Below are 10,436 nucleotides of genomic sequence, written 5' to 3' on the forward strand. Positions count from 1 at the left end.
AGAATACTGAATAATATAGTGTGAAAGATTTGTGTACTGAAACTATAAAAGCCTGCTGAAAAAAATTAATGAGGCGCCAGTCAGTGCAAAGACCTCTCACATTCATGGATCGGAAGACATTATTGTCCATACTATCTAAGGTGACCTACACATTTAATGTGAGTCCTATCAAAATCTCAATGATATATTTGCATAAATAGAAAAATCCATCCTAAAATTCATATGAAATTTCAACTGGCCCTGAATAACCAAAACAAGCTTAAAAAAGAAAAAACAAAGTTGGAGATCTTACATTTCCTGATTTCAAAATTTATTATAGGGCTACAGAAGTCAAAACAATATGGTTCTATCATAAAGACAGACTCATAAACCAAAGGAATAAAAAAGAGAGTCCAGAAACAAATTGCCATATATGAAATCAAATAATTTTTGATAAGAATGTCAATATTATTCAATGGGGAAAGGACAGGATTTTCAGCAAAGGGTGTTGGGAAAATGGGATATATATATGCCAGAAAAAAAAAGCTGAACCCTTACCTTACACCATACACAAAAAATAACTCAGAATGAGTTAAAGATCTAAATGTAAAACCTAAAACTATACAACTCTTAGAAGAAAATAGGAAAGATTCATGACATTGACTTTGGCAATTGTTTCATGAATATGACACCAAAAGCATAAACTAGGAAAAAATAAATGAATTTGACTTCATCAAAATGAAAACATTTTTTACATCAAAAGACACTGTCAATAGAATGAAACAAAAACCAGTCCATGGAGAGGGAGAAAATATTGGCAAATCATTTATCTGTAAGGGATTGATACCCACAATATGTAAAAACACTCCTATAATTCAACAACAGCAACAACAACAAAGCCCTATTGAAAAACAGGCAAAAGATCGGAATAAGAATTTATCCAAAGAAAATAAACAGATTGCCAATAAGCTTCTGAAAAGATTCTTGGTATCTCTAATCATAGGGGGATAGAAATCTAAATCACAGTGAGATATTAAGTTGCACCCATTAAGATAACTACTGCTTCCCTGATGAGTCAGTGGGTAAAGAATCTGCCTGCAATGCAGGAGATGCAGGAGATGTGGGTTCGATCTCTGGTTGGGAAGATCCCCTGGAGGAAGAAATGGCAACCCACTCCAGTATTCTTGCCAGGATAATTCCATGGACAGAGGAGTCTGGCAGGTTATAGTTCAAAGGGTCACAAAGAGTTGGACACAACTGAGCAACTGAGCACAAGATAACTATTACCAGAAAAAAAAGAAGAACAGAAAATAGCAGGTGTTGATGAGGATGTCATGAAACTGGAATACTTATTTGCTACGGCTGAAAGTGTAAAACAGTACAATCCTTATGGAAAATAGTTAGGTTGTTACTCAAAACATAAAAATAGATTTACCATGTTATCCAGCAATTCCATTTCCAGTATATACTCAAAAGAATTCAAAGCGGGGACTTGAACAGACATTCACGTAAACAGATTGTACATTTATACTTACAGAAGCGTTTTTCACAATAGCCAAAAGGTGGAAGAAACCCAAGTACCCATCAGTGGGTAAATGGGTAAACAAAACATGGTGTTCATACACAATAGAATATGACTCAATCCTTAGAAAATAATGAAATTCTTACACATGCTACTACATAGATGAACCATGAAAGCATTATGTTAAGTGAAATGAGCCAATTACAAAAACACAAGTACTTTATTTTTTTGTTTGTTTTTTTGTGTGTGTTTTTTCCAAATACGTTATAATTACTCTTATGTGAGATACCTAGAGTTGTCAAATCTGAAGAAATAGAAAGTAGAATGGTGATTACCAGTGCCTAGGGGGAATAGGGGCTTCCCTGGTGGCTCAGATGGTAAAGGGTCTGACTACAATGCGGGAAACCTGGGTTCAATCCCTGGGTCAGGAAGATCCTTAGAGAAGAAAGTGGCAACCCACTCCAGTACTCTTGCCTGGAAAATTCCATGGACAGAGGAGCCTTGTAGGCTACAGTCCATGGGGTTGCAAAGAGTTGGACACGACTGAGCGACTTCACTTCACTTCTTCAGGAGGAGTAGAGAATAGGACATTATTTATCTATCTATCCTATTTGTGTGCTCAGTCATGTCTGACTCTTTGCACAACTCCATGGCACTGAACTGAATACTTTAAAGTGTCCAAAATGTTAAATTTTGTGATTTGTATATTAGTCCAAAATAAAAAATAATCTTGAAAAAAGTGCAAAAGTTTTGTTGGGGGAAATATTTGTGAGAGAGAATGGGAAGGGAACTAGAGAGATCTGAGAGACCCACCAGACCAGGAAGCAATTTCTTCTCTAAGGAAGGAATGGAGAAATGGAAGGAAGATATAATGGAAGCACCCTAGACTTCAATTCAGTTTAAAGAAATTTTGACAAGTTCATTGGCCAGTGTCCATCATCACAAGTCCTTGTTTTCTCCAAGAAATGGGCATAAGGGTTATTGGCCATCTAAGGAAGCAGCCCTAGGAAACGTCAGTGGGTTTGAGCACACAGCCACTGGAGCCTTTGACCAATGACACTCTGTAGTGGGAGATCAGCAAAAAACATACTCTCATGACCACCCAAAGGCTTTGCGTGGCCTGCTCACATCATTACTCTTGACCCCTCTGCCTGCTTCCACTTACATCTTGTGTTCCAGCCACACTGGTCTTGCCAGTCCTTAGAGACACTGGGTATGTTCCTACTGTAGAACCTCTGTGGCTGAATGTTCTTCTCCTGGGTTTCGATGTGGTTTGCTCCTTCACTTCCTTCACATTTTTACCCAGATACCACTTTCCCAGTGAAGCCTGCTCTGGCCACACTATCTAAAATTTTAATACCCCTTCACTGACTTTCATACACATACTTTCTATCTCTCTTCTCAGCTATTTTTTGCTTACCATTTATCAGTTTAAGACATAATGTACTCATTTATTTATATTATTAGTTTCCTATCTCTCTTATTAGAGTGCAAATTTCACATCAACGGGAGCTCTGACTTGATTGGTTATTGTTGTTTATTCAGCAAGTAGAATAGTACAGAGAATATACTAAGCATTCAATAAATATCTGCTGGATAAAACATTGAACACACAGAAGAAAAAAAGATTGAAAATATTAATACTTCTATTGCTGATGTACAGATGAGTCACTACAAGAAATCCAGAGGGACATCTTCTCGACAACATTTTGTTCACAGACCAAATTTCCATGCGTACCTAGAAGGAAGAGACTTCATGAAAAATCTTTAATTCAAACTTTTCTCAAGTTTGAATTGACAAATTCAACTTTTTTCATGACAAAAACCAAAAGCTTTTAAAGATGAAACTAAGACAAAAGGATCATCATCAAAGGGCACCCAAACCAACATGAAGTGACTCCTTTTGATTAAGAATAGGATAATTCGTGCATCTAAAAATTTACTGAAAGCAATTGATTCAAACACATTGAATGTTTTGTAACTCATAGTTCTTGATGATAAAAAGAAAGAAAAGTAAAATTTAAACAACATCAAAAACAAAAACCTGACCCTTGAGACACAAGTAGGAAAGTTAAGGTATGGACTTCTTAACCCAAAGACTGGCAAATAAAATACACGGATTCAACATTTATCTTAATTTCAGGATAACCAAATTGCTTTAGTTGATAAGGAAACATCTTTCTTTTCAAAAAATATCAAGTCAGTGAATGAGGAAATATAATAATTTTTAAATCATCATTTTGCAACCCCTCATGAAATGTTTGATTCAGCCGAACATCATCACTGGTGAAGTGATTAGAGGAGAACTTGATGGGGAACTTACAAACAAGATATCAAGTTATCACCCATTGAAAAAAGTAATCAATCTTAGCATCAGTAAAGGTTGAAGAAGCAGACCTGCTGTGATGTAATACAAAACACACAGCATCGCCTATGAAGTGTTCTGGCCAAGAAAGCAGAAGCTGAACCTAATCCAGCTCCAGAACTAACTTCCATTTACAGGAATCGTGAGAGACAGAAGGATACGTGACAGGGCACCACTAGGAAAAGCAGACAAACCCAGAAGGGACATCCTCAGGACAACTGACCCAACTTTTGAAACAAGTAAATATCATGGGGAAAAGTGGTGGGAGATTGTTCTGGATATTTTTTAAACACTGAACAACTAAATCTCTGCTGACTTCTTTTTTGGATCCTCATTCGGATGAGTCAAATGTAAAAAATTTTTTGAGACAATTGAAGACATCTGATGATGGTTTGGGTATCAGAAGGTACCAAAGAATTATTATTTATTATGCTATATATGAATAATGTCATTGTAGTTAGGTAAAAAAAAAATCTGTATTTGTAGGTTCATTGAACTATGGAAGAAAGAATGACCATCTTATATATTTAAGTACATTTAGAACACTTTAGGAGAAGAGGAAAGTAGATTAAGCCAATGGGGCAAAAACACAATAATTATTTAAAATACATAATGGATATAATGTATGTGGCTTATCATCCTCTCCATTTTGCATGTGCTTGAAAATTTTCATACAATAATTAAACACAATGGTTTACCCTAATTCTCAAGAATCAGAGTTTACCATAAGTTAACCAACTTATGCTACAACATCCCACAATATTTATTTTTATTATTTTTTTCCTTTCACCACACCCCAAGGCATGTGGAATCTTACTTCCCCAACCAGGGAAAGCACAAACTCTTAATCACTGGAATGCCTGAGAAGTCCAACATCCCACAATATTAATTCATTTAAGTAAAGAAAAAACATAGCTTTACAATATTTAACCTTGAAACAAGTATTTGGGAGGTATGATAGCCACTGAAGGCAAAAGAGAAGGGACAACAGAGGATGAGATGGTTCAATAGCATCAATGACTCAGTGGACATGAATTTGAGCAAACTCTGTGAGATAGTGAAGGACAGAGGAGCCTGGCATGGTGCAGTCCATGGGGTCACAAAAGTCAGATACAACTGAGTTACTAAACAACAACAACAACATGATATCCATTAATTCAACCTAAATTTTACTTAAACCATATTATGAATCAACCACAGTTTTTGATGCTGGAAATATAGCAATGAACAAATCCCTTTTCTCTTGGAACTTACATACTAGTAAGAGTGAGAGAGACAAATAAATAAAAATACTAGTAATAAGTATGTTACTTGAAGAAGATAAAGTAAAGGAAGAAGAGAGAGAAACAGGACAGCAGAAGTGGAGGATACTTGAAATAAGGTGGACAGGAAAGAAATTTCTAAAGAGGTGATGTGTGCGCATGCTCAGTTATGTCCGACACTTTGCAGTCCCACGAACTACTGTAGCCTGTCAGGTTCCTCTGTCCATGGAATTCTCCGGGCAAGAATACTGGAGTGAGTAGCCATTCCCTTCTCCAGGGGATCTTTCTGACCCAGGTATTGAACCAGGTCTCCTGCATTGCGGGCAGACTCTTTGCTATCTGAGCCACCAGGGAAACCCAGAGAGGTGATACTTGAACTTAAATCAAAATGGTGTTAGGAGTGCTCGCTTCAGCAGCCTGATGTGAAGTCTCTCAGTCGTGTCCGACTTTTTGGGACCTCATGGACTGTAGCCTACCAGGCTCCTCCATCCATGGGATTTTTCCAGGTAAGAGTACTGGAGTGGGTTGCCATTTCAATTGGAAAGATACAGAGATTAGCAGGGCCCCTGCACCAGGATAACACACAAAGTCATGAACCGTCCCATATGTTTTTATACAGAGTGAAGTGAGTGAGAAAGAGAAAGATAAGTATCATATTCTAACACATATATATGGAATCTAGAAAAATGGTATTGAGGAATTTATTTACAGGCAGCAATGGAGAAACAGACATAGAGAATAGACTTATGGACATGGGGAGAGGGGAGGAGAGGGTGAGATGTATGGAAAGAGTAACATGGAAACTTACATTACCATGTATAAAATAGATAGCCAACGGGAATTTGCTAAAAGGCTCAGGAAACTCAAACAGGAGCTCTGCATCAATCTTAGAGGGGTGGGATGGGGCGGGAGATGGGAGGGAGCTTCAGAAGGGAGGGGATATATGTACACCTATGGCTGATTCATGTTGAGGTTTGACAGGAAACAACAAAATTCTATAAAGCAATTATCCTTTGATAAAAAAATAAAAAGAAATTTGAAAGAGACACATGTACCCCAATGTTCATCAAAGCACTGTTTATAATAGCCAGGACATGGAAACAACCTAGATGTCCATCAGCAGATGAATGGATAAGAAAGCTGTGGTACATATACACAATGGAGTATTACTCAGCCATTAAAAAGAATACATTTGAATCAGTTCTGTTGAGATGGATGAAACTGGAGCCTATTATACAGAGTGAAGTAAGCCAGAAAGAAAAACACCAATACAGTATACTAACACCTATATATGGAATTTAGAAAGATGGCAATGATGACCCTGTATGCAAGACAGCAAAAAAGACACAGATGTGTATAGTGGACTTTTGGACTCAGAGGGAGAGGGAGAGGGAGAGGGTGGGATGATTTGGGAGAATGGCATTGAAACATGTACGCTATCATGTAAGAATCGAATCACCAGCCTATGTCCAATGCAGGATACAGCATGCTTGGGGCTGGTGCACGGGGATGACCCAGAGGGATGTTGTGGGGAGGGAGGTGGGAGGGGGGTTCATGTATGGGATCGCATGTACACCCGTGGTGGATTCATGTCAATGTATGGCAAAACCAATACAGTATTGTAAAGTAAAATAAAGTAAAAATAAAATTTTAAAGTATTAAAAAAAAAAAGAAATGGTGTTAGGAGCATAGCATATGAAGATCTAGGCAATGAAGCTGGCTGGGGTGGAGGAAGAGAGAAGTGTAAAATATTTGAATTGTAACAGAACTAGATATATTAGAAGGACACTATAATTAAAAAGGAGGAAGTATGGGCAAGAGGATTAGGGAACAAATCTTGTAAGCCATGATAAGGAATTTAGATTTTATTCTCAATATGGTGACAAACCATTGAACAATATGAAGCAGAAGAATGACATAATTAGATTTCATATTTTAAAATAGATAACCTTGATAGCTTTTGAATTTGTGCATCTGAGTTAATAGCAAGATTGGCCTAAAACTTTCTTTTTTCATTTTATCCTTGAATGGTTTTGGTGTCAAAGTTATATTAGTATAATAAAATAAAGTAGAAAACATTCCTTCATTTTTATTCTCTAGAACATTTTATAGAAGACTAGAATTATCTGCTCTTTAAATAATTTATAAATATTGCCTATAAAACTATCTGATCCAGATATTACTTTATGCACAGATTTGTGTCCAACTTATTTACTAGCTAAATATCTCTTTATGTCTCCCAGTTGCTTAGTTGAATTTGGTAAGTTCTATTCTTCTAAGAGGAGAAGGAAATGGCAACCCGCTCCAGTATTCTTGCCTGGGAAATCCCATGGATGGAGGAGCCTGCCAGGCTATAGTCCATGGGGACACAAAGAGTCAAAAATGACTGAGTGAACGATAGCATAGCATTCTTCTAAGAACAGACATTTTTTCCATTTAAAAATATATTTATGTAGCCTTACGTTTCTAAAATGAAGTAAAAGGAACTAGATTTGCCTCTGAACTGAAATAACCGTTAATTGTTGGAAAAATAGATAAAACGAAGTTTTGAGTACATCTGGACATCAGGCAACAAAAAACAGTGAGCCCTGAGAGATCGAAAGATGAAAAAGATGAACACCGTAACCGAAAACACTTCCAGGCTGCAGCATCAGGTGGGGGGACCCCAAATAGGCCATGGAAGACCCCCAGAGATTAGAACGCAGAGGATAGGGTCCAAGGTGGCTAGAATTCACAGGCAGAGTACCAGAGAGGAGGAGCAGTCGCAGAGGAACCCAACAGAATAAAAATCAGCATAAACCTTTGAGACAATTACTCCAGGCTGAGAACAGGAGTTGGATTAAAGGGAAGAGCACACTGAGCATACTTGAGGCTCAAAATAGTGCTTGTTCCTAAGAGCCAGTCAGGAAAATCTCATAATTCATGGGGCTTGAAGTAAAGCACTCAGAAGAATCTTGCTTCCATGGTGGAAAATAAGTAGCTCTAGATTAAACACCATGCTGGTCCTACCTAGTAAATCTTAACAACAAGAACCAAAGAATCAAACTGTGTCTGTGTAACTTGACTGTATACCAAAATAAAGCTCAAGAATTTTTATAGGAATACAAATCTATCCAGCATGAAATGAAGTAAAATTCATAATGTTAAGTTTCCTGTTGAAATTTCTTAAGGAGGCAAAGAAATAGGAAAATATGACCCATGTCGAGAAGGAAAATAAATCAACTAAACCAGCACAGAACTGATACAGATGTTAGAATTAGTAGACAAGGACTGAACAGTTATATAATAATTTTTCATATGTTCAAAAAATTAGAAGAAAAAATACATACACTAAGTAGAGATTCAAGTGAAAGTGAAAATTGCTCAGTCGTGTCCAACTCTTTGCAATCCCATGGACTAATACAGTGTGCATGGAATTCTCCAGGCCACATTACTGGAGTGGGCAGCTTATCCCTTCTCCAGGGGATGGTCCAAACCCAGGGATTGAACCCAGGTCTCCCACATTGCAGGCGGATTCTTTACCAGCTGAGCCACAAGAGAAGCCCAAGAATGCTGGAGTGGGTAGCCTATCCCTTCTCCATTGGATCTTCCCAACCCAGGAATAGAACCAGGGTCTCCTGCATTGCAGGAGGATTCTTTACCAACTGAACTATGAGATAAGCAAGTAGAGATGCAGAAGACCAAAAAAACAAAACAAAAAACACAATCATCTAAATCAATGGAGCTAAACTGGTATTTAGCAAAGATCAATAAAACTGATAAACTTCAAATCCAGTGATTTTAATCTGTGGGTGTTTTGCTCTCTGAGGGAAACTTGGCAATATCTGGAGATACTACACAACAAAAACTCTGAGAAACCAGTGTCTGAATTGGAAGTATTAAGATTTTGATGGTGTGGACTTCCCTGGTGGTCCAGTGGCTAAATCTCCATTCTTCCAATGCAGGGGTCCAGGTTCAATCCCTGGTCAGGGAACTAGATCTCACATGCTGCTACTGAAGATCCTGTGTGCCACAACTAAGACCCAGTGCAACCAAATATATTAAAAAAAAATTTTTTTTTCAAGATTCTGATGGTGGGTGATAGCAGGTTCTCAGGAGAACTAGGATGGAGGATTGAAGTTTTGAGCCCTATCCCCAAACACACTATATGGGCAAGTGGTCTTCAGATATTTTGAAATGGACTCCATGAAAGAATTTTTAAAAGCTACATATCCCTTTGTTCATTGCTAAGTTGATATCTAAATTTTCCACCATAAATTTACATACTTGCAAAAGATATAATTTCTGGCTTACTGTAAATTTTGACATTTTAAACTAAACCATTACATCATTCTTAAACATATCTGGTGGACTCCAAATACCCTAAATATTTGATGCCCACCAACATCCATTTAAAAATATATAAACAAGTTCTTTTTTTTAGCAGAAAGAAAAAAGGGGGGGGGGGTAATAAAACTATTCGGGACTTCCCAGGTGGCACAGTGATAAAGAATCCACCTTGCCAATACAGGAGACACAAGAGACCTGGGTTCGATCCTTGGGTTGGGAAGATCCCTTGGAGAAGGAAATGGCAATCCACTCCAGTATTCTTCCCTGGGAAATCTCAGGGACAGAGGAGCCTGGTGGGCTACAGTCCATGGGATCGCAAAGAGTTGGACACAACTGAGTGACTGAACACTGCAGAGAAAAATGTCGTCCTACCTCCTGGGTTTTTTAACTACACATCTGTTCTCTATGTCTGTGAGTCTGTTTCTGTTTCATAGATAAACTCATTTGTATCATATTTTAGATTCCATATATAAGTAATATCATGGTATTTGTCTTTCTCTGTCTAATTTACTTTGCTTTGTATGATAATCTCTAGATCCATCCATGTTGCCACAATGGTATTATTTCATTCTTTTATGCTGAGTAGTATTCCATTGTGTATGTGTGTGTATAAATATATATGTTTATAAATAAAAAAATTAAATTTTATATTTAAATTATAAATATATATGTATTTTAAAATTATATTTGTATACCACATCTGCTTTATCTATTCATCTATCAGTGACATTTGGGTTGTTTCCACGATGGCTATATAATTGTGTTCTAAATAGGAGGAAAACAGAGAGAACGGATTCACAAAATAATTTTTTTTATATTGGTACTAGTAGTATTGCTGTTCTAACCTGGGACTATTATGTAGTTAGATGGGGTAAAGTAAGTACTCATGTGATAGTCTAATTCTGGCATCTTCAATATCCTTGAAAATTATTCTCATTTTGGAAGAAAAGATTTCAGATTTCAGACAGAAAGGTTAAGG

At 37.2% G+C, this 10,436-nt stretch overlaps 1 non-coding gene across 1 annotated transcript; it reads left to right on the forward strand.

Annotated features, from left to right (window-relative positions):
- The first annotated feature begins 5,633 nt into the window (after positions 1–5,633).
- LOC128052882 (U6 spliceosomal RNA) lies at positions 5,634–5,739 on the forward strand. The gene has a single exon (XR_008199847.1). It is a non-coding gene; the product is annotated as a U6 spliceosomal RNA (small nuclear RNA).
- The last annotated feature ends 4,697 nt before the right edge of the window (positions 5,740–10,436 follow it).

Source organism: Budorcas taxicolor, chromosome 8 (assembly GCF_023091745.1).
Source record: "Budorcas taxicolor isolate Tak-1 chromosome 8, Takin1.1, whole genome shotgun sequence".
NCBI classification, from domain to species: domain Eukaryota; kingdom Metazoa; phylum Chordata; class Mammalia; order Artiodactyla; family Bovidae; genus Budorcas; species Budorcas taxicolor.